General features: G+C 45.9%; 1 protein-coding gene across 3 annotated transcripts in view; it reads left to right on the plus strand.

Annotated features, from left to right (window-relative positions):
• Nucleotides 1-25,859, plus strand: part of LOC111868951 (dystroglycan) — a 147,466-nt gene that overhangs the window by 85,684 nt on the left and 35,923 nt on the right. Inside the window, exon 3 of one of the 3 annotated variants that reach the window (XM_023860081.2) lies at nt 8,874-8,945. The exons of the other annotated variants lie outside the window; for them this stretch is intronic. The gene's annotated coding sequence lies outside the window, so the exon portion shown is untranslated. The remainder of the gene's footprint in view (nt 1-8,873; nt 8,946-25,859) is intronic. 3 annotated transcript variants of the gene reach the window in all.

A 25,859-nucleotide genomic window follows, 5' to 3' on the forward strand; every position in this document is an offset into this window, starting at 1 on the left:
GGGGTGTGTCAGCGTTATCGGTGTGATTTAATAGAGCGATTCTTTGATTTCTAAACCAGTGTGCCACCAAACAGCCAGCACATTGTTACTAGGAAAGAACTTTGTGAATGGACGTGTATCTAACTAGTCAGCGTGGATTTTTCATTCACAGTTTTGATAACGTATAACTTTTTTCCGAAGGTAAGCACGTAATTTCTTTGTAATATGATATATACACGTATAATATAATATCAGTTCTCTTCAAAGGAGATTTGAACTTCATGCTATCGGTGTTACGAACTGTACGAAGCATGTGTAGAGTGGATTGTGTAGCTATGGCAACATTACTTACAGGCCTCGGGTCCGTAATTGGGGAGGACATTGCAGAGACAAAAGCCGTAGAGGTTGCCGTAGGGGAAGTGTGATCAATACCGGCTCGGTGTGCGCCTCGTTACAGTCTTTCTTGGGACATCCGCACACCAGGATTTGCGAATTCCCATTGCACGCGCGTCCAGCTGGAAATTTTATTGGCCCTTTAAAGCACAGTGGTAAATATAAGTACCGCTGGCTGTAACGTCTGCGTTTTGTCCGCACAATATATTTATGTGCTCCGTGTGATTCTCCCAATAAACAGTTATTATTTCCCATGTAATGATTACGAAGTGTGTTTTCGGCAGACTTTCCACGGAAACAAACAGCTGAAGCGGAACCAGAAGTGAACGGAAATTTTCCTTTATCGGAAGACTCTCTCCCAGGAACTGTGGTTTGAAAACACGTGTTAAATTAGCTCCTATTAACGGAAATATTTTAAGGTGGAAGAGAAAATAAAGAAAAAAAGAATTGCATGAACACTGTCAGCTTTAGTATTCATATTGTGATGCTCTGGGTTGTTGCACCATGTAGTCTGATATGTTATCAGCGTTCTTGCGGTATTAATCCTTATGTAACATCCTGTCTGACGAGAAGATGGGTTTGTTTCCAATATCCATAGCACACTCCCGCGTTGTGGAGGGGATGCGTTCTTGAAAGTACACCCGTATCGTAAAATGCCTTATAGCAAGTGTCACGTAACTTCGAACAAGGCCAAGAGTAACCTNCACATTCCCTCCCCCCTTCCATTTACTCCTCCGTAGCAAGTGGAGTTGTGTTCTTTCGGAATTTTTCGTCTAGCTCAGTCACTATAGCAAGAAGGCTACGGGCAGGGCGTCTGAGGAATCGGGGTTCGATTCCCAGTAGAGGCAGGAGATTTTTCACGTCTCCATAACGCCCATATCGGCTCTGGGACCCACTCACCCTCTTACACAATGGGTACGGGGGCTGTTTCCCTGGTAGTAAACCGTCAGGGGCGTGAAGCTGACCACCCACTTACGCCTAGTGTCGAGGTTAAGAATGGTGGAGCTGTACCTTCAGTCCCCCATACATCTTCATGGCGTGGTGGTTAATTAAGCACGGGGACGGCTTTGCCTTTCATCTTTACGTCACTAATTAAGGACCCTCATTAGTACCCATCGGAAATCAGCAAAGTTTAGGGTACCTTCATACCCAAGATCGAAAGGTGAGCCAAGCAAGAAACCAGCATGCTTCGCGACCATGTAGTTGGAGACTTTATGTTCCCCCGAAACATTGGTGGATTTTTACCAGGCTACACGGTGTTAAAGACAGTACTGTTGAGAAATAACACTGTAAACAAAAATGAAGGAAACTAAATTTTAGGCTTTTCAGACATTTTACAGACGTGATGTTGACAGTATGCACTCGGAAATAAGGCGGGAATAACCACGTAACAGCAGCGTTGGACGTGCATGTGGTAGCCACTGGCCAACCGGCTGGCCTGCTATGACTGATCATCATTTCTGGAAAAGGTGAAGAAAGTAGAGTCCATGTGTTTAAGTAATTGAGCATTACACCATGAAGGCCTATGGGAGAGTGGATGAATACCTGCACATATTCATGACCTCAGCACTGCTTGCAAGTGAGTGGTCAGCTTCACACCCCGGCCGCTTTATCCCCGGTACCAATTGAGTAGGAGGCTGGGTGAACTCCAGAGCCGGTCTGGACGACGTAGAGAAGAGAGAAATCTCTTCCCTTCCGTGGCTCGAACTCAGACCCCTCTGCCGGCCAGCCTGTAGCCAATAGCCATAAACAAGTTTCGTCTGAAATTGTTTTGCATTTTGTGTTAGAAGCTAATGCTTGAACCAGATTTTCTTCAGGCTAAATTGATGATTCGTATTGTGAAATATGCAGCTGTGCTGTACAGTTTCGGTAAGGTCGGACGTCCAGTATTATTTTCCCGTGGTGCAAGAGCGGTATGGCGACTTGCAGATCGATGTTGTGACGTTCGTGGATGTGTTCTGTTACGTCACTCTGCATAATTTATTGTGTCATTGACGCATCACTTTCTGTAATGTGTTGAAACCGAACGTTGCGGTGTTGCAGTTGGCATTCCTGTTTGCATGCGGGGGATCCCAGGTTCCAGAAACCCAGAGACTGGCTGTTCCTCGCCGAGGCGACGTTTATTTAGCGCGCTTTAGCACAGACTGTGTATACAGATCTCGGTGAGGTTCACAGCCTTACGTACCGGCCACCCTTTACCCCCAAGAATATTCGTGGTATTCATTTCTATTGGAGGCTGAGGCGACCACAGGGGCATAGTGCGGCTGAAGAATTAGGTCAATTGGAGAATCCAGTAACCTTATCGGGAATCGAACCCGCAACCTTCCAGCTGGTAGCATCGTGCCTCAACCAACTACGCTACCGCGTGCCCCCCCGAACGAAAACATAATGCTTTAATCTTATCGTACAGAATCAGCCTTGCAGTGTGGTCAACTGACAAAATTTTGTTAAGTTCACAGAAGCACGCAGGAGTATGGAACAGCATAAGAGTAAGTGTTGAAAATGGCAACATCGCCATAACTTCGTGCTGGTAATGTATGAAGGGTGGATGTAGGGCCATAACAGCACATGATTTATAGCGTTTTCCCGTATTTTGACAAATAACCTAGGTCTCTGGCTCAGGACTAATGGGACATGTATGTTCTGTGTGGGCGAACTACGTCAGCAGAGGAGCCTAGATTTGCCTCTACTGTGCGGTCCAGTGTCCTGCATCTGACGAAGTGAACAAAGCACTCGACAGGAGTAAAAGAGCCGGTCTGGACGTTATGGAGAATAGAAATACCTGTTACCCCCTCAGTTTGAAATTCTAACATTTTTTTTTATATTGACCTAACCCTTCCAGCCACTCTATGGCCCTGGGGTCGTCTCAGCCTCTAACAGAAATGAGTACCGGGAATCTTCCTGCGCGTAAGGCTGAGAACCTCAATGCCATCTGTGAGCCGATTGTCTAGAAAATGTGGGAGCTTCGACGTCTCACAACCCTCGGCCTCTTACTCTCTTGACTTGTCTGAATGAGACCACGCCGGTTCGACCGTGAAGCAGTTGCAGCTTGCATTAAGGCGGGTTCACACATCAGCGCTCAGTAACTGTGCGGACCATCACGGCAGTTCAGTGGCGCTGTATGTCGCATCTTCGGGATGTTACAGTGACTTGCTGTAATTAATGTGGTGGCTGGAAAATTCTGTCTTAAACTTCAACGCCCGTGTCTTCTGGCCTATGTGACGCCGTATAGTTAGGTAGATATGTGCCAACGTTTCGGAGGAAACTGTTACTTCCATCTTCATGATGAATTTACGGAAGATATTAATTCCGCGAGATCTGGTTTTGTTTTCTTTAATCGTAATCCCAAATGTTGGCTTGCCGGCCCAGTGACAGACTTTTTTTTTATAAGGAAAATAAGTTTAATACCAAATTTGGGCACAGGTTTTTAATCCTTTTATTGATAGTTATACCGAACTGTTTATACCAGTTAGCTCAAAAAATACTTTGTGCGTGCGGTTTCTTATGATTCCCAGAATAAACAGCGATTATATCTCGAGACAGGTTTATTTTGTGTTGGTGACATTGTATCTCTTGTAAGATTTGAGGCTTTCACGGCGGTGGCTATGAAGAAAGCAGTCTTCTGGGATTTGGCACCGTGTATATGTGGTGTTAACAGTCTGCTTTTACCGGTTCTCACGGTCTCTTCGCTTGAAGATTTCTTATATTTTTCTTCTACCCTGAGGATGGAGGCGATACGTTCCTCCGAAACGTCGGTTAACACCACCACATATACACGGTGCCAAATCCCGGAAGACTGCTTTCTTCATTGTATCTCTTACCGTTTAACAGTATATTTATATGTTCTTCTGGTAAACTGAATAGCACAGAGGGTTAATTTCCAGCCGTGCCTACTCAAATTACTGTTGCCAGCATTAAAGCAGTTTAACGTGTTCGTTAAAATAGATTCTACTTATTATTTCACAGTTCACACTTACTTAATTACTTAGTCGATCTGCTGCCGCGTAATGATGACAGGATACTGCAAAGGGCTCTTTACAGCTTCCGGTCTGTCACTTTTGTCACCTTACGCTCTTTTATTCAGTTCTTTCTTTATTATGCTCTAATTACCCTCGTTATAATTGGGTTTGTATTTCAAAAGGGCTCTGTGTCCACTTGGCAAGCGTTTAGTTCCTGAACCTATCGCTTTGCGGCGCCACAGCAGTAGGAAACAGATGAGGGTCAGCTGAAATATGTATCCGTAAGTTTGTCATAATAAATACGCGGTTTTACTTCAGTTTATTTTAACTGAAATCCTCGCGAAGGACGGGAGATGTTGCTAGTTTCCTTACAAGCTGCCAACATTCGTGCGCCTGTACAGCGTGTGCTGTTAGGGCGCGTAACTGCCCTTCCTTTACGCGCGTTTTGTAAAACAATTTAGCACTTCACTGATGTGATTTGTTTCAGTTCCCACCGTTACTGTTCAATCCTTTCGTAGAGAAAGCTGAATGAGTCTAGGACATTGCTCGCAATGGTGAATCTGAAGAATACCGTGACGACGCGCAGTCCGGTCTACGTTGTTGCTTTGTTGTTCAGCCCTGAAGATGGACGCAGTACTTTTCTCCGAAACATCAGTGAACATCGCAGCGCTTCTCAGGGTCTATATGGGTGTAGTATACAGGGTGTCCCAGCAGGAAGGGTCAGTATTCTGGGAGATCACAGTATCGGTCATTCTGGGCAAAAACGTGTATATGTACATGTGTCCTATTCCGAACGGTTTCCGGGATAGAGCTGTTTCACTGTACAGACGAGCAACACGCCATGTCCTCACACGAGTTGCAAAGTGCATTGATGTTGACGGTGGAATTTTCGAAACTGTATTATACTAGGTAAATTGTACCAGCTTTGTCACTTGACCAGTAAATACCGGCATTAGAAACAGTACTTAATATCTCTTTCTTATCAACAGTTTTGGAACTGTACAGTGAAATGGCTCTATCCCGGAAACCGGAATAAGACACGTGTACGTACAGTATACACTTTTTTTTTGTTTAGAATGTGCGATGCTGTGAGTTCCTAGAATATTGACCTTTCCTCCTGGGGCTTCCTGTATAGAGTTAAAAGCCTGTGGAACGCTTGATTGTTTGAGTGATTTATTTAGGACGGCGCTTTGTCATGATTTGATACGCCTTTTCATTTACGTTTCGGCTGTTAACCCTTTTACAATACTGTGGTTACTATATTTACCACCAGCTGCATCATTAAAAGCATTGTGTGCTTTCCGCGAATTGTATTTTATGTTTCCGTTGATTCTGAGAATAAACAGCGATTATTTCTGTACACAACATTAATACGTTGTTGCTTTTGAAAGGAGATACAATGTTTTCTGCGAGGTAGGAACTGATGTTTAAATATTTTGAGCTTAATTGCAGCCTTCAGTCGCGTCTTCTGACTGGCAAAGAAACGGGGAGCAGTTCATGTTGGACCAGTGTTGATACCTCGTGGCAGTTGTACTGACGCTTGCAGCTAGAATGCACACTTTTCCACTGCCTCAGAGGGTTAACTCACTGATGTGCGACTTCGGCAGATGTTGGATAATTTCAGGAATTTTGTTTGTATCTTCTCATATTTTGAGATCTAGTCATTAGAACACGTCAAGTTTCTGTGATTGTGGTTTTCTGAACCGCACTGTAGGCCCACACAGGTGGCATACAAATGTGTCCGTGTATGCAGGTGAAGAAGGTAGAGTTCTCCGTATGCTTAACTGTCACCCCGCGAATATGTAAGGGGGATGAGGAGCAACCAGGGTACCACTGTCGACCCGTCACGGAAGAGTTGGCAAAGATAAGATGTAGACATACTGCTATCGGATGACGTAAACATCTCTGTTGTTACGTCATACTTTGAGTAGGCAACTTAACGGAGGAAGAGGCTTGTGTGTTCAGTGCGGTACAGCGATTAATCTTGTGACTTCCACGTGATGAAGTAACAAAATACGTCACTGTCTGACGATGACGCAACCACAAAGATGAGTTGGACACAGTCTAGTGCTTTGCATATACATTTTTATAACCGAATGGTGGATTAAAACTGAGTTTGTGGACCCTCGCCTCCACCTCTTCTTAACCTTGACAATGCAGATGAGTAGTTTCACTCATCGGTTTATTTATACCACGTACCACTCTCGGGATAGGATTCTGTATGGGCCTCAGAGCCGGTCCGGACGCTGCGGAGAAGAGGAATAGCTCATCTCCTTGCCGGGAATCGAATCACGGTTGTCAAGCCCATATCCGATCAGTGTACGCGCTGATTTATCCCCGGTTATTGTGCGTTGACATGATGTAGTACTGGTTAATGTTAGGAGCACGAAACTTTATCACAGCCACAAAATGCACCTTAATGACAGCTAGGCCGCGCCATAGCTCAAGCTGTTAGTTGCTGGCTTCTCACCGCGGTGGCCCGGGTTCGATCCCGGTTTTGGTCAAGTGGGATGTGTGGTGGACAAAGTGGCGCTGGGGCAGGTTTTCTCCGAGTACTTCGGTTTCCCCTGTCAATCTTCATTCCACCAATTGCTCCACATATCATCTGCTACAATGGGCCAGAAGTGGCCGCAGTACAAGGGACTTAGTCCTACCCCACTAGCAATAAAAAATAAATAATGATGACAGGTGCGGAGCAGTGTCAGGTCGGATGCGTGCGAAACCCGCTTATCACTCGCATGCCACCACGGTAATTTTACGGACAACAGCTGGACAGCCTGTAAGCATGCTTTGACACTTGCGTGAGCTTTATCGCCGCGACACGCTACGGACTGGCGTCTTGTGTCTGAAGTTTCCTCGTTTGAATCTCGGTGTCATTTCTGTTTATTATCAGAACAGTCGCATCTGAATTTCGTCGTAGATAGATCGGAATTCCTGCTTTGTATACAGGAGCCCCTGTGTTCGATTCTTACCGGGAGTCTGACACAGCTGATACAAGATTTTACTCAGTGCACATCCCTCCCATTTCGTTCGCAGTTCCTACTCTTACGAACAGTTACGCTACAGGAGACAGTTCGTATAGCGAATCGTAGTTAGCGTAATGATTGTGACGTTGCGTTCCCGAACAACCAAAAACTGACACATAAATAAGAATCAGCAGTTTTATTTGCCTGAACTGAAACATGCAAGCATCGGAAACTTATTCTATTATGCCGTAACTATTGGAAAACGTATTATGATGTAAAAGTTACCCATTCACATTCGTATTATGGGAGGGGGTGGCTTTCCCCATGCACTTAGACCAGTTATTGGTTCATTGTGCGTCCCCCTTTAATTTCGACTGTCGCCATACCCTACCGGTAACGGTGCGTGCCATCAGCCCCCGTAGAGGCAACGAGGTCGGCCCCCGGTACCTTGATGCTTCCCCCATCCACCAGAGGCATTGGAGACTACTTGGGCGGGAAAGGGCCTGTAATTTAGCTTAGAGGTCTCCTAGAGACATGAGGTTCTTTTACATGCCGTAAATCTACGACACGGGACCAACGGCTTAATGTCCCTCCCGGAGGATTTGTTCCCTGAATTTTTCCGCCCTTAAAAATTCCACGACCTCCGCCGGCTTTGAACCCGCGTACCTTGAGTTATGAGGTGGGAACATTACCCCTAGACTAGGGAGGCCGCTAAAGTTACCCATACAAATTGTTGAAAGGAGCAACAGAATCGTATGAAGATGCACAGAACAGAGCGGAAAGCGAAGTGACCGGGCGACGTTGCTTGTATCTGATTTGTAAAGAGCGAGTTCGCGTTCGCATAACAAGCAAAGCAAAAGGTAGGCGCTGTTATAGAAGCGCTTATTAGCGAAATTTCGTAATGGGACTCTTCTTAAAGTGAGGACTGTATATGCTACTCGACGTCCTGTATACTGTGAAGTTGTGAAACGCCGTTAAGTAAACCATGGACCAGTCCAGAAATGGCGTCACAGATATGACAGTGAAGTAACTCCATGGTCTCTGGCCTTTCATGCTTTTGTATTTGTTCGGATGGCCAAGGATCATGTTGCTGGTGTTGAGCGCAGAGGTTTGCTATGCCGAAAAAGAGAGAAGTCAGTAAACCGTGACCTGAGCCAGCTGCCGTTTTGTAGTCTTCTGTGTAGTTTCCGGAAGAAAATCTTTTTCTATTCGCTCCGAGTATTCGCCCTAAGTGTCTTCATCCACTGATCATGACCCCCACCCTGCAGAATTTTCTTCCCAGGGGGGAAGGCGAGACAGAAAATTGGCTAAACGTTTGGGCTCTGTAGTGATGATTCGCTTATTTCCCTGCGCTGTTCTGGATAGGACAGCGACTTGTTTACTGTTTGTTAGGTGCATATTTACTTTTCTCAGTGGCGATTTCTTAATTTGGGGGCAGATACGTGGCTTCCCTCCCCCTCCGGCGCCTATTCCCCCTGATCACTCCTATCCGAGACGTCTGTTGATATTTCCTCTGTACTGAAGCAAAATACACTGAGGCGTGCAGTAACACTTTCCTGTCTGTCTCTTGTTTCAGGTAAGAAACAGTTGCTACACGGTACAAAATGTAGTGTAAGATGCAGCTTTTGGGGCCACCAGTAAACATCAGGTAAGAAGTACCACTGTATAAGGGCGAAGCAAAGTAACCTCACAGAGAACGGCGTGTTCATAAGGATATTCTTACGGCCTGCGTGGTTTGCTTCAGTCCCTCTAATGTATGTCCCCTTCATTTACCCCTGCACTGTTGTCTGGTTTTATGTTTCAAATGTTTCCCGTGATATTATAGTAATATAAGAGAAACATTAAGATTTTCGTCTTCCCGGTATGTGACACTGTGTAGCCTGGTGCATCGTTACCAACGTTACGGAGGAACCTGCTGCCTTCATTTTCAGAGTAGAACAGCGTCTTCTACCCTAAAGACGTACGTAGCAGCTTCTCCGAAATGTTATCGAACTGCCAGACTACACGGCATCACATCTCAGAAGTTTGCAGTTTTCGTAATCACTTCTATGAGAGCCTCCCCCCACCCCCACAAATGAACAGAAAATTCCAATCACGTGGTTGGGCATATTCGTGTTTAAGGTGTCCTTGGGTTCAAATCTCGGCCAGGAGGCCGATCATCCCGTGACACTTGCGGGTTTCTGTAGTCCTTCCAGGCAAATTAAGTAACGGCCTCTGCCATGTTTTCTTCAGTTCTTTATTCAGTGATCATCTTACCATTCGACGCTGTACAGTGCGAGCCGCCGATAGCGTCTTCAAACAAACCGAGAATGAACCAAATCTAATTATTTCGACGTGAATAGCGGTGAGATCTCTGAAAATGGCAGCCGCGGGGCCGGCTAGGGAGTGATTATGTAGCTTTCTTCTCCTCCAACTGCTGTCACAGATTGGAAAACTTTGGAAACTCCCTGAGACCTGACAAGTGACGTGGTTCCCGTCTGCTCTGAGGTTGTACACGTATGCGTTTGAGGCAACGCAGATTCAGCAGCCCCGTGTGTCGATTATCGATAAAGTTGTATGCGAGCTTCCAAATTCGATATGAGTAGAAATTAAATTCTCCGGTAACGTTCGTGTACACTTCCAGTGCGAAACACTTCCAGTGCGAAATTTAATGCAAATCCTCCAAGGCGTTTCGAGGTAAAGCATGTAGCTGGACATACTTGAGCTCCTCACTGCATTCGCCATAAACTTTCTAGGAAGTACCAGTAGGAAGTAGGAAGGCCTAGTCGCCGTAGGGCCTATATACACCATCGTCAGAACCCTTTAGAATCTGCTTAAACGTAGAATTTCTTAATAGAAGCCCCTGCGAGATGCAACCACAACTCACACCCACTTGTTTCAGAAACGGAGACTTGCGCCACTCTCACGGCGCGGACGGGCGTTTGCCCACTTTTCGGAGCGTTCATGCGCGCATAGAGACGATTTTTCTTGCAATTTAAATTTGCAGAGCAAGGTTTAAGGCCTGTAAGCAGTGTACATGGTGCTCTTAACGGGTAATACGTGACGTCATAACAGGACAGTGGGGTACTTCGTCGTATCTACTCGGGATTCGATGAACGTACTTCAGGAAGTGGTGGGATAATTGAGACATCACCGCGTGTAGTGGTGATTGTGCCGATGATGACTGATGATTACGAGTGGAGGCGATTGGGGTGACAGTCGTCTCATCTGCCTGCAGGTCACGATCTCAAGCCCCTCCCGAGAAGAGCAGCACAAGGGTCTACATTGCTACAGATTGTACAGTTCTGTTTATGGACTGACATTGAGAATGCCTGGCTGCCTGCCAGCCAGCTGCTGGCCCTATAGTGATCTGTTGTTCATAAGTCATGAGGTTAGTAACAACATTATTAATGCTGCAAAGCTTGCATATAACAGCATTCAAAGACGCCGGAGCGATTGTAACAGGCATAGACAGCAGGAATTGGCTGCAGAACTGCCATGGGACATCAGCGCTGGGTCCCGTATAGATAGCGGCAGCCATTGTGAGAACATCTGGCATCACATCAAACACGCGGATAGACCTACATGTACAAATTCTGTCCATGTTTCGCCTGCCAATTTTAACTCCACCAACTGCTCCATATCATCCAATCATTGCCGCAGGTCTCGATACCGACAGCGTCGTTAAACAAAAGAAAATTTTTTTTTATTGCTAGTGGGGTGGGACTAAGTCCCTTGTACTGCGGCCACTTCTGGCATATTGTACCAGCCCCAGATGATAGGTGAGGGTGATTGTGGAGCAATTGGTGGAATGAAGATTGGCAGGGGAAACCGAAGTACTCGGAGAAAACCTGCCCCAGCGCCACTTTGTTCACCACAAATCTAACTTGATCAGACCCGGGATCGAACCGGGCCGCCGCGGTGGNACAGAGAACACTCGCAAGATATTAATTAACGGCGTTTATTGCGTACTCTTGCCAGTTTACTGCAGCCACTGCCGTTAAAGCGATGTGCACGTATTGTTGTACAATTATTGCGTGCGATTCTAATCCTTATTCACTGTGCTTTTAATTACACGACTGAACTTTAATTTATTTATTTGAATGTTGACATTGAAGGGCCGACTGTTGCATGTAGACCCTGCACTGTGAGCTGTTCATAGTTTCTGCATTACCGCTGTTTCCGTTTTCCTCTTGTCTGTATTATTTATTGTCTACATTGACGTTAGTTTAATGCATCCGCACATGTGGACAGTTGGCCCTCCGATCTGTGATGGCAGCACACTTTTCCCAAATTATCGCAGGAAGCAAAGTACCGAGTGTTGAAGGAAAAATATTGTCAGTTACATTGCCGTTTCCATGTTAAACAGGTTCCGTGTTAGGCACGATGTACTGTACCGTTTCAGAAGTGTGTGAGTACACAAGTGAAGTGGAATACTCAGCAGATTTTGAATTACCGAAAGCTCTTCCGGACATGTGGAGTAGATCGTGCTCAAGAACGTTACAAGTCTGCAGGGGAGATTTCCCCCAGCGACAGGGTTTATCAGAGATAAAAGTCACCCTCCCCAATCCTCTCATTAATGCGGGGGTGGGGGTGGAAGAAGCTACTCTCTTTCTCCGCACGCTGTGTGTATTGACCCTTAGCCCGATGGGAAATTGAAGCACCTTGCATTCTTCATTTAAAGATAATTCGTTTTGTTGTTACAGCCCTGAAGATATAATGAAGTGCAGTACATTGCGATCCCTGACCCTGTCATGCCTGGTGTCCGGCTGAATGTGAGAACTACGTAAATAGACCCGAGGCTGTGACGTACACTGGTGTATGTCAAATCCTTCCCGGTCTGAAATTCATATACATAATATTTGAAACTTTAATTCGTGCCGCGCCGAGAAGACACTGCGTATTCATTTCAAGGACCATCCGCTTAAACGCTGTTTAGGAAAAGGACCCTCTTTATGTGATATGTGAGCTGAATGCGGAATTTTAACACCTTAAAGTAGGCCATCTTGAAGATAGCTAACGGATGTTTTATAAATGTGGGACAGATAAGATTTTTGGGAAAGACATTAACAAATCAAAACTTGTTTCAGGAGGAAATTAAGCGGAGATTGAACTCGGGTAATGCTCTGATACCATTCAGTTCACAACCTTTTGTCTTCTCGTCTGCTCTCCAAAGACATAAGAATTAGACTTGACAAAACTATACTCTTGCCTGTGGTTTTGTATGCATGTGAAACTTGGCCTCTGACATTAAGGGAGGAACGTAGACTGAGGGTGTTTGAGAACAGGGTGTTGAGGAGAATATTTGGACCGAAGAAAGCTGAAGTGACAGGAGACTGGAGAAAACTGCATAATGAGGCGCTTCATAGCTTGTACTCTTCTCCAAATATAATTAGAGTGATCAATTCAAGGAGGGTGATATGGGCAGGGCATGTAGCACAAATGGGAGAGAATAGGAATGCATGTAGGATATTGGTGAGAAAGCCATAAGGAAAGAGATAACAAGGAATACCACTACGTAGGGGGTGGATAATATTGAAGTGGATCTTAGATAGGGTAAGGTGAATACCGGTGGAGGTCGTCGAATTTTTAAGGGTGGAAAATTTCAGGGAACAAGTCCTCCGGGAGGGACTTTAAGCCGTGGGTCCCGTGTCGTAGCTTTACGGCACGTAAAAGAACCTCATATCTCGGAAGGAGGTCACTGAGCCAAATTAACGGACGTTTCCCGCCCAACAGCAGTCTCTAATACCTCTGGTAGATGGGGGAAGCATTATAGATACCTCTCAGCTAGTAGAGGCGGTCTCGCTGGCTGGGCGGGACTGATGGTAAGCACCAGTACCGGTAGGATATAGAGACTGGTATGCCCCAAATTTGAGATTAGAAAGAGGATGGTATTACCCAAAAGCTAGAGACTTGCGAAAAGAGTTTCGCAGTTATTGCCGTAAATTGTAAACACCGGGACTGGCAATTAGGTTAAGAATGTGAAGACTCAGCAAGTCTCTGTGTATTCACAAAGCAAGACACTTNCTCAGGATAGGAACCAGCGGAGGACACTTGTGAGCACGGTAATGAACCTCCGGGTTCCATGAAATGCTGGAAAGTTCTTGAGTAACTGCACAGGTGGCGCCTTGCGTGTACTTATCTCTGTGTTCTGAAGGGATAATGGACAAGGAGAAGCTGTATGCAAAGTGTGGCAGTTAATTTGAACACCGACTTTCCTTGGAGATAAATCGGAGGAAGCGAGAAGCTAATACACGTATTTCTCCTCCGTCTTAGTTAGTTAGTTATTGGAGAGGGTGGGTTTCCCCATGCAGTTAGACCTGTATTGGTCCATTGTGCTTCCCTCTATGATTTCTACCAGTCTCTATATCCTACCTGTACTGGTGCTTACCATCAGTCCCGCCCAGCCAGCGAGACCGGCTCTACTAGCTGAGAGGTATCTATAATGCTTCCCCCATCTACCAGAGGTATTAGAGACTGCTGTTGGGCGGGAAACGTCCGTAATTTGGCTCAGTGACCTCCTTTGGAGATATGAGGTTATTTTACGTGCCGTAAAGCTACGACACGGGACGCACGGCTTAAAGTCCCTCCCCGAGGACTTGTTCCCTGAATTTTTCCGCCCTTAAAAATTCGACAACCTCCGCCGGGTATTTGAACCCGCGTACTACGAGTCATGAGGTGAGAACGTTACCTCTAGACTACGGAGGCCGTTTCTCCTCCGTCTTAATACCAAGATTAACAATTCTTGGGACTCTTTCTTTATCTTCCTGTCACTGCTCCTCGTACCATTTCGCCAGGACAGCCACTAAAGTGCATCCTCATGTTTCAGAAGGTAATGTAACTTCACGCGGTAGCGTAGTTGATTGAAATGTTATGGTACAAGCGGATTCCAGTCCAGATGAGGTGGATTTTTCAATTGACCTAATCCATCCAGCCGCACTATGACCCTAGGGTCGTATCAGCCTCTAACAGAAATGAGTACCAGGAAACTTCTGGGGGTAAAGGCTGGTCGGCGCGTAAGGCTGACAACCTCACCGCCATCTGTTAGCCAGTTGTCTAGAAAATGTGGGAACCTCGACGTCCCGTTACAAGGAGTTTCGTAAATCCATATTACCCTAAAGGAATCCACAAATTTTTAAAATAACATATATTAACTCTAAAGCATAATGGATATTACATATGCCGGCAGCTTTGGCACTCAGAGACCCAAGAATTTGCCCATATTATAATTACGTGTTGTTCATGATTCCAAGATTGAGGAGCATTTAGTTTCCTAAAGAACATCCTCTTGGTGTTTGTAATGGAGCCGCAGTTTGTATTGTGTGAAACAGGAACCGACTGACTGCTGGTGCTCGCCAGCTGAACTTTGAACCCAACAATTATATTAATTTCATGCATCAGAGGCCTACCCGTATTTTGGTGCAAAGGGAAATTATTAAGATCCGTCTTGTGGGATTTCGATCCCGTCTCGGAATGGATGTCATAGTATGCACAAAGTGGTGTCGAACTCACGACCTTAGGTTTCGGAACAGCTTCAGTAAATTTCGTGCGGTTCGAACGTTTGAGAGCATTGTGAATGTTGAGCAGATGGCGGGGCCTATAAATATTTAGCAGACAAAGTCGAAGAAGAAGCTAAGTGCGCGGTGTTGTCATATCTTATTCACGACGCGGAGCAGTGTCGCCACTTTTTTTCTGAGGCTACTCAACTGAATTGTACCCCGGACTGTTTCCCCAAACTTGCAGATCGGAACAAGTACTTGCGCACACCGGACGGCGGATATTCGTGTTTGGCTTTTAATCTTCAGTAAACCTTGGACGGGGGCCGCGACATAGCTCAAGCGGTTAGTCCCTGGCTTCCCACCGCGGCGGCCCGGGTTCAATCCCGGTTCTGGTCAAGTGGGATTTGTAGTGGACAAAGTGGCGCTGGGGTAGGTTTTCTCCGAGTACTTCGGTTTCCCCTGCCAACCTTCATTCCACCAATTGCTCCACAATCACCCTCACCTATCATCTGGGGCTGGTACAAGTACAATAGGCCAGAAATGGCCGCAGTACAAGGGAATTAGCAGTAAAGCATAGGGTACATACCTGTCTGTCTGTCTGTCTGTCTGCTGCCTGCGGTTCATGTAACGGCGCTATCAGAATCTTGCAGCTCGAATGGTGCGATACTTAGTGAACGGTGCGTTATAAACGATCTTGAGGAAGTGGTCGTGTAGCTTATATCTGATCTGAAGGACTGAGGAAAATAACGGTAACTTCCGTGAGGATAGCCGGCCCCGAACCGAATTTTGAACCCAGGAGGTTCACGAATGCGTAGCAGAAGCAGCGACGCTCGGGATGTTAGCGACTATAAGCGTTGTCTGGCTGTATTTAAGTAAACAAATGATCCTCAGATATGGATCTGTCATTCTAACAGTATACGGTGGGGACACGCGGTAGCGCAGTTGTTTGAGGCACTATGCTGCAAGTCGGAAGGTCACGGGTTCCATTCCCGTTGAGGTCACTGGATTTTTCAGTTGACCTAATCCAGGCGCACAGTGGGCCTGGGATTGACTCAGCCTCTAACAGAAATGAGTACCAAGAATCTTGTTGGAGGTAAAGAGCAGCCGGCGCGTAAGGCTGACAACCTTACCGCCATCTGTGAGCCAGTTGTCTAGAAAATGTGGGAACCTCGACGTCTCACAACCCAATGGGCCTCCCCGGCCTGTTAAGGGATAGTTTTATCCTTTTTTTGTTAACTATTGTTGCTCATACAATTAATTTTGTAGACTGTACTGCTGTGAAGCGAACTTGTACGTTACGAATCGGCCTGGCGCAACGGGAGGTGATTGCGCGCTAGCGGTAGATCTTAGTGGGGAGCCGGGAATCAGTCGTGCCCTGTTTCAGGCTTAAGAGACCGTGGATTGGAGATTGTCGTTGGCCCTGTCCGGATAGATCTATGTCGTCATCAGGTAATTACGTAGGTCGTTACCTCGTTATATAGTTACTAGATTCTGCTTTCAGCACGCGATGGAACCAATCACCGTACAGGAGATCTTGCTGAGCACGCAATAGACGTTTCTGTGTGACGTTTCGTGCAGCCTATACGAGAGAGGTTCTTTCTTCCTAAAAACATATTAATGCCTCACCACTAAGTGGAACTGCGTACGAAACAGTTACTTTCCGAAAAAGTGGCTGGTGTTTTAACCACTTTACAGAGTGCTCTGTCTGTCTTGTCTATGTTGTACCTTGGCCGCTTTCCAGTTTCTTGATCATTTACATGGTCGGTAGGACTCCTTGGGCCGGTGATCAGCCCGCCGCAAGGCCGCTACCTGCACACAGGACAGCACAAACAGAATAAACGCACACAGATATCCATGCCTCAAGTAGAATTCGAACCCACGATCCTAGTGTTTGAGCGGGCAAAGACAATCCATGCCTTACAGTTAAACCACGTGGAACCAGAGTACTTACGAAATTATATTTTCGGAATAAGGGATTAGTTCTTGGCACTACACCAAATTGCCCCGGTACGATAATGCCGCCTGAGTTTCCGTATCCGTGCGTGGAAGTTGCATACGTCTCCCCTTGAATGTGTACATGCCGTTCGTTGAGTAGCTGCAGGGAAGCAATCGCAGACGGAAGATGAATGATACAGAAAATTGCAGCCGAACGGAAGTGCAATATTGAAACCGGTTGAAGAGGTGAACCGCCCTATTGGAATATGTGCAGCTGGGATGGGACGTGCACGCGACCTTCTGGATGTAGGCCTCTCCACGTCACTTTGTTAAAGGAGACTGCTTAGAACTCTTACGCATGCGTGTTTTCCGAATCCAATCTTTCTGTCCGATACCGTGACATATTTTTAAGGAGGATGGGGTGGACAGGGCATGTAGCACATACCCGAAAGAGCAGGAGGACCAAGGGGTAGACGAAGCATAATAGTATGGGAGGTTGAGGATTGGGATCATGTGGCTGAGGGTAGGGAGCAGTGGCGGCTCTTTGTGCACGACAGTGAACTGTCAGGTTCCACAAAACGCTGATAACTTCTCTAATGACTGGGCTACTGTTGGCTGTTCAAGGAGTCAGTGATGGTTCCAGTAAACACTGAACTGGAGGTCCTCGTCCCTTCTATGTGCACTGCATGACCCAACACGTCATTGATTTGCTCCCCCTAATGATAATTCCTGAACGGCACTGTTCTGTTACAGGGATAGCTGTACTTCTTTTATTTTTTTTTTTTTTTTTTTTTTTTTTTTTTTTTTTTTTTTNACTAACCGGAAGCAGATTGCCTGGGGGCTGTGTTTAGAAAATTGAATGTGTCCTGTGTCGAAAGATCAACTTCACAAGAAATTTCTCTTTAAAAAGGAACAAGTACAAAACAAAAATTTATTTCGCTTTTGAACATGTACTTGGGTTCTCGAGAGGGCGTTCTTCGTTTGTTTCTTCTTAGAAACAGCGCAAATGGCGTTCCAGTAAAATACACTTAGCATGTGTCGTTTTAGAAATCCCAGTTCACAGGTTAGTTGAAAATTCTTTATACTGATTATCCGGGAAAATTAATACCCCAACTATTCTCAATACTCATTTCGGAGGTATGGTTACGCATTAAGCAACCGAGGAATTGGGTGTAACTTCCCTGCAGGAACAAAAGATTAGCTCCATAGTGTTCGTGCCTGCTGTAGGGTCCACACGCGCTCCTGTACATTGGGTACCGAAACTCATTCCATGGGGTAAAGCGGCAGGAGCGTGAAGTGCCACACCCTCATACGTCTTCGTGGCGTTGTGCTTAGTAATTGAGCGCAGCAATAACTTTATCTCCCTCCGTATGCCGAAGCTTGGTAGAGGCCGTGCAGGCCACATTTTCCCTGGACAGTCGGCTCACAGATGGCGGTGAGGTCAGCCTCACTCGCCGGCCTACCTTTACCCCCAAGAAGATTCCTGGTACTCATTCCTCTTAAAGGCTGAGTCGACCCCAGGGCCATAGTGCAGCTGGAAAGGAAGTATAAGAACGAGGGAAGGAATAAATAAATAATAATAATAATAACAGAAGTACTGAAGGCGATACATTTGCATATTCTCACGACATAGGACACGTTGTGGAAAATATAAAGGACTGCAACTCGCTGAACTGCCACGTTGTTTGGGTTGCCGCCTCTTCAGGCTGCTCGTTGGCTCCTGTCCCGGGAACAGTTGAGAACACCGCAGGAGGCCGCATACTCCAGCGATAGTTTGACAGAGAACAGACGCCCTTCAGGGTGTAATTGCTAATTCAGTGTGACGGAACCGTGACTGGTGCTACCGTACGGACTACATTTACAGAAGAAAGTTTGTTGTTACGAGGTTTGCTGCACGACAGGTATCACACTGCACAGGCAGAAATTGGTTTCCCTTGTGTTTCGTGAAATATCTGCCACTTAGACCAGTGATTCTCAACCTTTGTGAGACCGCGGCCCTGTAAATCTCACCCCCCCCTTATTTTTATAAGACGAGGGCCGCGGCCCTGCGGTTGAGAAACACTAACACAGACAATAGCATGTTCATGCTTCGGAGAAACTTTATTTCGTATCATGAACAATTTTTTAGAAAATCGATTAAGTAACCAACAGTACAACGCACGCAGTCACAAGGGAAGGACACAACACAGGACACAATATACACAAGAATATAGGAAGAGTACTCCCATAGGAGAGGATCGACATAACCCGCGAATTTGAAGTACGACATATAGATGAAAAATCTTGAAAAGTTTTAATATATAAACTTTATTATCATGACATATATACATTTTAATCATTTTATAAAGGAGACATGATGGCATACAGTGCAATGGTTTGACGTCATTAAAACCACACCTGAAGTTGGCACATTAGTGCCGAAACATGTAGTGAGGAGAAAAGTGAAATTGTGTGCACTGTATGACGGTTGGTACAAGTACACATCATGAAAGTAATCAAGTCTCGAGCGATTTGTTGCGTCCTTTCGCAGAAGTCATGTGTTTCTGAGACCGTCTCAGGTCCCTTCTTCGATGATCCTTCGTCATTAAGCGAGGATAAGTAAGAATGACTTCCAGTGCCTCAGAGCGCAGCCGTCAGCTATCTGTGCCGTCTGCCTTCACATTAAACGAAATTGTCATGTTCCCCACAGCGCATTTTCGTTTCATATGATTCCCACAATGAGCAACGATTGTTCCTCTAAACAGCATCAGCCGGCTGGCTTTTGTTACGGGGAGCGGCCTGTTTTCTGCGACGTATGAACTGAGTGTTTAAACATTTATATAATCTTCAGACTCTGAAGGGATAAAAATGGAAAGTCCCTGTGAGTAATTCATTGAGCACTAAGCCGTGAAGACGTATGGGGGAGTGCATGTATAGGTCCAAGTATTCTTGAATTCTGCTATAATTGGAGGTGAGTGGTCAGCTTCCGCTCCCCGGTAGCTTTACCCCCGGTACCCATTGGAATGGAGGTTGAGTGGGCCCCCAGATCCGGTCTGGACAACGTTGAGAGAAATCTTGCCCCTACCAGGAGTCGAACTGCGACTCACCGCCCAGCCCGTTGCCAGTCGATACACTCACTACGCTATCCGAAAGACAACATAAGTTTTACCCATGACATGAATATATTCCTTCATGTTTGTTTTACTTTTTTCTTCGTGTTGCTTGGTTGCTGTTGTGTTGTATGACACTTTACAGACCCGTGGAATATGGATTTGGGATGTTAATGAATGATGAATTGGGAGGAATTTGAGAGGGAACGGTCTTGGACTATTGAAACGTTATACAGTAAACCCCTCGCTAATGGTGTTACACTTAATCCTGATTTTGGAAAATCCGGATCGAAGTGTAAAAATGAAAAAAATATGTTCACAGCTGAGTACGTACTTTAAAAGACACGTGGGATTTAGGAGCAAGGGGACTTTCAGGCTGTGTTGAGGGCAGCTGGAGAGACTGAAACCACGCAAGAAAATGCCCAAGATTGCCTTGAGCTGGATGGAGTCGTGGAGCTCAGTTTCTGACAGAGGAAGAAGTTGCTATAGTGATATTTTGGCACCACCTATATGAAATTTTCCATTTATTTGTTTTCGAAGTTTATTTTTTGTCTTTTAGGGCTATATTTTTCTTCATTGATCCGGATTATCGCTTAATCCCCTCAAATTAGTCTGAATAAGCGAGGGTTTACTGCATATCGATTCATGCTGGCCGAACTGAGGAAGTGTGAGGCAAACCGCAGCCATCGCGGCTGATTTCCTTCCCAGTTTCGAATCAGATACCGCCTGACGCTTTGCTTGGTAGCGGAGCAGCTCGGGCATGCATCCGCCAAACCGGGTCGGTATGGTGCCAGTCTTTATGTAGGAGAGAAGCTGCTTCCAAACTCGAGAGAAACGGGGGGGGGGNTTGAGTGTTACCAGGAGCTTACTCTGAGGGATGGTGAGTTTGTGAAAGGGTTTGCACAGTTCTGCAGTGAATTTTAATATCGGAAAGCTCAGAAATTTTCGTCGGGTAAGGAATGTAGGGGTAGCAAGTAATCGGACCGTGTTCTAATTTGAGGTACTGGCAAGAAGTAGCCTGCCTCTAGGCCGGGGTTTGAACCCTGAACTTCCCAGATAGGAATCTCTCCCCACTCGACCCCAAATTTTCGTGTGTGGCCGTCAAGCACAGACGTAACTTTGAAATATCGGGAGGGGCCACGTGATACATCCACCTCCATTTTAATCAGGGTAGGGTCCAACACGCCCTATAGTGGGGCCACACTTAATTACAGATTGTTCGTGCATGGTTAACCCTTGTAATTAAAGCGGCCTCTGTAGTCTAGGGGTAACGTTCCCACCTCATGACCTTGGTACCTTGGTACTCGGGTTCAAACCCGGCGGAGGTCGTGGAATTTTTAAGGGCGGAAAAATTCAGGGAACAAGTCCTCCGGGAGGGACTTTAAGCCGTGTGTCCGGTGTCGTAGATTTACGGCACGTAAAAGATCCTCATGTCTCTAGGAGACCTCTGAGCAAAATTAGGCAAAATGTTTCCCGCCGAAGTAGTTTCCAATGCCTCCGGTAGATGAAAAAGTTATCGGGTACCAATGCCAGTAGAGGGCCGACCTCGCTGGCAGAAAGGGGAGATAGCGGGCACCAGTATCGGTAGGGTATGGCGACAGTAGAAATTAAAGGGGGACGTACAACAGACTATCAGTCGCGGTGCATGGGGAAACCCACCCCCTATATACTGAATAATTGAACCCTTGTAATTACATTAGTGAGTGGGTGTTCACTTCGGGCCACATCCACCGTCTCGTGGGTCAATTTCGATCTGGCTTCTCCAGATGTGCAGCTTACACCTGCCAATAGGACGTTCTCTCTTTAGAATGTTCCCTTTGTAGCTGATATAATTTCCGTTGTTTCGCAGCGGGTAGTTCACATCTCTGTTGAAAGATGGCGGTACACGTTGCTTTCACATATCCTCTAAACGTTGGTTCAGACGGTAGGAGCCGGTGGTTTTGAACGCGATATCTCGTGCGTAGCAACGAATAATGTTTCTTGGTTCAGCTGAACAGTGCCATAGTAAGGCTCTTGACGAATGCTGGAAGTAGTTTTCGTAGACACCTTCTGTTTCGTTACAGAGCGTCTTTTTGTACCGAAGTTATTTTCACTGCCATAAAACGGCAGGATCCATGCAGGAACAAGTTCCTGGGTCAGCACTGTGCGTCCTTTGTAATATGTATGTGGTCATTCCTCGGACTTTTTAATAATCTAGGCCCAAGTTCCTCTGTTTAGGCTTGCATTCCGTAGGTTCCAAATCCAAATCTGTACCAGCTCCGGCAGTTGTTACACGTACGTCGTGGATCATTTCAGTTTCCCCAGGTGAAAGCTGGGAATTGTCTTGAAATTGGCCACGACAAACTTCCAGTTCCTTGCTCAATTTTCGGGTACACTCCCCAGAAGATTGAGACAGAAGGTTCCTCCGAAACATGGGCACCAAACTATGCGGTGTCACATCAGTACTCTGTACTGGACACCCCTCATGTATGTGGGAAATAGTTGTGCAAGACCCGCGCTACTTCAGTGAGCAGAGGAACCAGTGGATATAAGCCTTCCTTGCAGAATTACAGCCGGAACACACCCGTTTGTACCACAAACTTAAGAAGAAGTTTCATCATCGTCTCAAGTAATTCTTTTAACGTATCCTCCGGCCCTCAGAGGCGAGCTCCGAGTTCATCTCTTCTTCTCATTAGCATGGCTCTTGCATTTGTAATGAGCAGGCAGGGGCGCATCCTCTCCCGTTAACAGCAAAGTGTTTGCTGCCGGCCCTTGCTAATAATGTCTTCATGAAATTTTAATTAGAACTCTGTCCATTGCGTAAAGAGAGGAGACTGTCTTGGCCACATGGAGACGCGGTGAACAGTCGCACTCTCCTGGACCTCCGTGTGTAACACCGTGCAGTCTGGTATATTCACAGGTAGAATAATCTGTCTGCATCATATATACTGAAAATGGGGGCAGCAGATTGCTCCACAGCGTTTGTAGTTGACTAAGTAGCTGATTTGTTTCTAATTCCTTCTGGAATGTGACCTCGTTACGTACCAACCTTTCGAATGAACGCGTTGCTTCTATTCTCAGGGTAGAAGAGTAAGAACATGGACAATGGGTTATGTTGATACGTCGGTGCCTATCTGTCAGGCCATACGGCATCAGATCCCAGAGGCTGTAACTTTGCCGTCATGTCTTCAGCCATCTTACATCTCCCCCACGCATTTGTAACCGACTCCAATGTAAGCTCACATTTCCTGTGGATAAACACCCAGCTCATACTGTATAATTATTTCCCCGTAATTACCGATCCTACCATTTGACGACTATATAATCTATCTACTGACGGCTTCCTGAATACACTACCAGTCCCGAAACATTTTTGTGCCCGGAAAGTGTTTACGGAACCACGGCGCTCTTTTATGTTAAATGTAAGCTACCGTGTTCCTCATACCTTGACGTGAATGCGCGTGTGGGACATGCGAGGTAGCTCTACGTAATCTTAACATCGATAGTAGGTGGAGCGTGGTCGTCTGCCCATATTCGCTATCTGGCCTTGCTCCCTCTGTCGCTTGGACGTGAGGCTGTGGGCCTTACAGTCTGTGTAGACGTGATGAGGGAGATGTGCCACTGCTGGGAATTGAACCTCCGACGGGCCTTCTTATCCAGTCTCTTTATTGGCTGAGCCAACTTGGACCATTATTTTGTAATGCGGGTTGCATTATAATTGGTCTTGTATTCCCGATGTCGGCTTTGTGTCCGTTCATTGCGTACAGTCAGGCTGATAGAAGTTCAGTTTTTAGGGATTAGTATCAGAGATCGGAAACAGATGTCACTGGCTTCTATAGCGTAGCAGTTGCCATAGTGACGGAGCCTTCTATAAATACTGATGTGTCATTTTGTTAGGTCTTTGTTGAAGCTTAACAGCTGTGCCTGAGGCAGTGCGCTCCGTTACTCGCCAGACGCTATGTTTGTGTCGTAGTTCGGTCAGACTGTCACCATATTGATAATGTATCTGAGATGTGGGCCTACAGAAATGCTAAAAAGTAACGAGAAGTTGAAACGTCTTCCAGATGCATTCTTTACGAACATGGGTATATCGTTGCCACACATGCTCACTCAATTAACATACAAAGCTGTTGTTGAAAATCATATCACATGTCTTACACAGCACACATTTATAAATGCTTTCTTTCTATATTTCGGTAAGTAATTCAAATTTTTGTGACATCTAGAACCATTGCCAAGTAACAGCTATGTGGACAGTTGTTTCCCCCGGCAACGAGAGGACACGCAATAATGGAAGAAGTTTTCTGTACGGTCCGTGCGTATATAATGAGGGCTACTAGTTCAGTTCTGCGCATTTAATGCCGGACTGCTGGCTAGAAGTCAGTTTGCATCCGGAAGGTCCTGCGACCGGCCAACTCTACCAAGGTTTTCCGTGGTTTTCCTCGGTCCTAGAGCAGAGCCTGAGTTGGTACCCAAATTCCACGTTGCACTGGATGCCTCACATGCAGTCCTCCCATTGTTAACATCAAAATTTCGCCCTAATATAGCCCTCCCAACGTTATCAAAAGAATTTTATTATAATGCACCCCTTCCAGCGTCATAAAAATATATAATATATAAAAAATCCGATTATATGCTCTATCTATACCAGAAGGACAAGCGGGCNCTGCCGTTGAAGCCGCTACCAAACAACGGCTACTGAAGAGTGAGAAGACATTTATGTGTGATGTAGTTACAGTGATTTTTGATGTGTGTAACTCAGTGAGACTGTCGTAGTTACGTTCTGTAAGTGCTCAGTAAATCCAATTACCAGTCCAAACCGTCTGTAGTCACTCAATCACGTGACAGTATTTTAAAGAGTTGTACATATTATGAATTATATATCACTTCATGCATGAAGAGTCGCTTTTGGACGAAATGCATGAAGCTTCATTTCAGCTTCGTGGAAAATAAGGAGTACATTGGACTGATATCTGATTCCATAATGCAGATTGCATCTCGATGAACTGATGACCACACAGTTGATCAATAAATCCACCTCAGTGGACCCTGTCCTGGTCCAGTTAAATCGGCCCTCCCCCCAAAAAAACTATTTTAAGGTTCATTTCCGTAGTATTGTACACAGACAACGTTAGATTCGCCCAACAGCGTTCGGTATAGAAACGTCTCCCCCCCCCCTCCCAGAAATAAGGTAAATGCTGTTTAGGGAAGCCATCGCTGGTTATTCTGAGAATCGTGTGAAACACTTAAATACACTCAGCGGGCAGCATGCAGAGTTTAGTGGTAAAAGGGGAAAAAATGTTCTATGCCATGAAGGCGTATGGAGGTGATTGGCCACCTTCACGCCCCGGCCGCTTTACTCCCTGGGAAAAAGCCCACGGTACCCATTGGGTAGGAGGCTGCGGGTGAGCCCCAGAGCCGGTCTGGATGACGTGGAGAAGAGAAAATTCTTGACCCTACCGGGACTCGAACTCTAACCTCTCGGTTGTCCAGCCCGTAGCCAGTCACTATACCGACTGACCTATTCCGGTTCTCTCTTGAAGCTTATGGTACGTATAGTAACCACTGTGTTTGAAGAGGTTAATGAAATCTGCGGACGGACAGGCGGGAATCCCCCAGATACGAATGTAGGGCGCAATTTTAACGCAGCCCTTGGGACAGATGTGGGGCACGTTATGATGTTGTTTGCAGCCCCGATAAGTATTCTCACAGGATAAAATATAATTTTGCGCATCCTGTTGTTTGTTATAGTCGTTTGAAGAAGAACAGGGCGGTTCATAAGTCATACACACCGGTTAATCATTTTTAGCCGCCTTCACGCGTGATTCCACCGCCCAGTATACAGCGTCTTCAGTCTCCTTCACTTAGTTTCCTTGTTCTTTGTTCGTTACTCCGTCAGTGTTACCCTCCCGTGTAGCCCGCAGTCCCTAAAAATAACCAAATCGTTACAGCTGTTTTTTTTTTTCGCAGTCAACACCCGGCCGATCTTAACACGATTAAAATTTCCCACGTTTTCACGGGGGAGGGGGCTGAATTTTGGTCTTCTGGGTTTGTGATGTCATACCTTAGGTGCGTACTAAT

This window comes from Cryptotermes secundus, unplaced genomic scaffold, assembly GCF_002891405.2.
Source record: "Cryptotermes secundus unplaced genomic scaffold, Csec_1.0 scaffold1090, whole genome shotgun sequence".
Lineage (NCBI taxonomy): Eukaryota > Metazoa > Arthropoda > Insecta > Blattodea > Kalotermitidae > Cryptotermes > Cryptotermes secundus.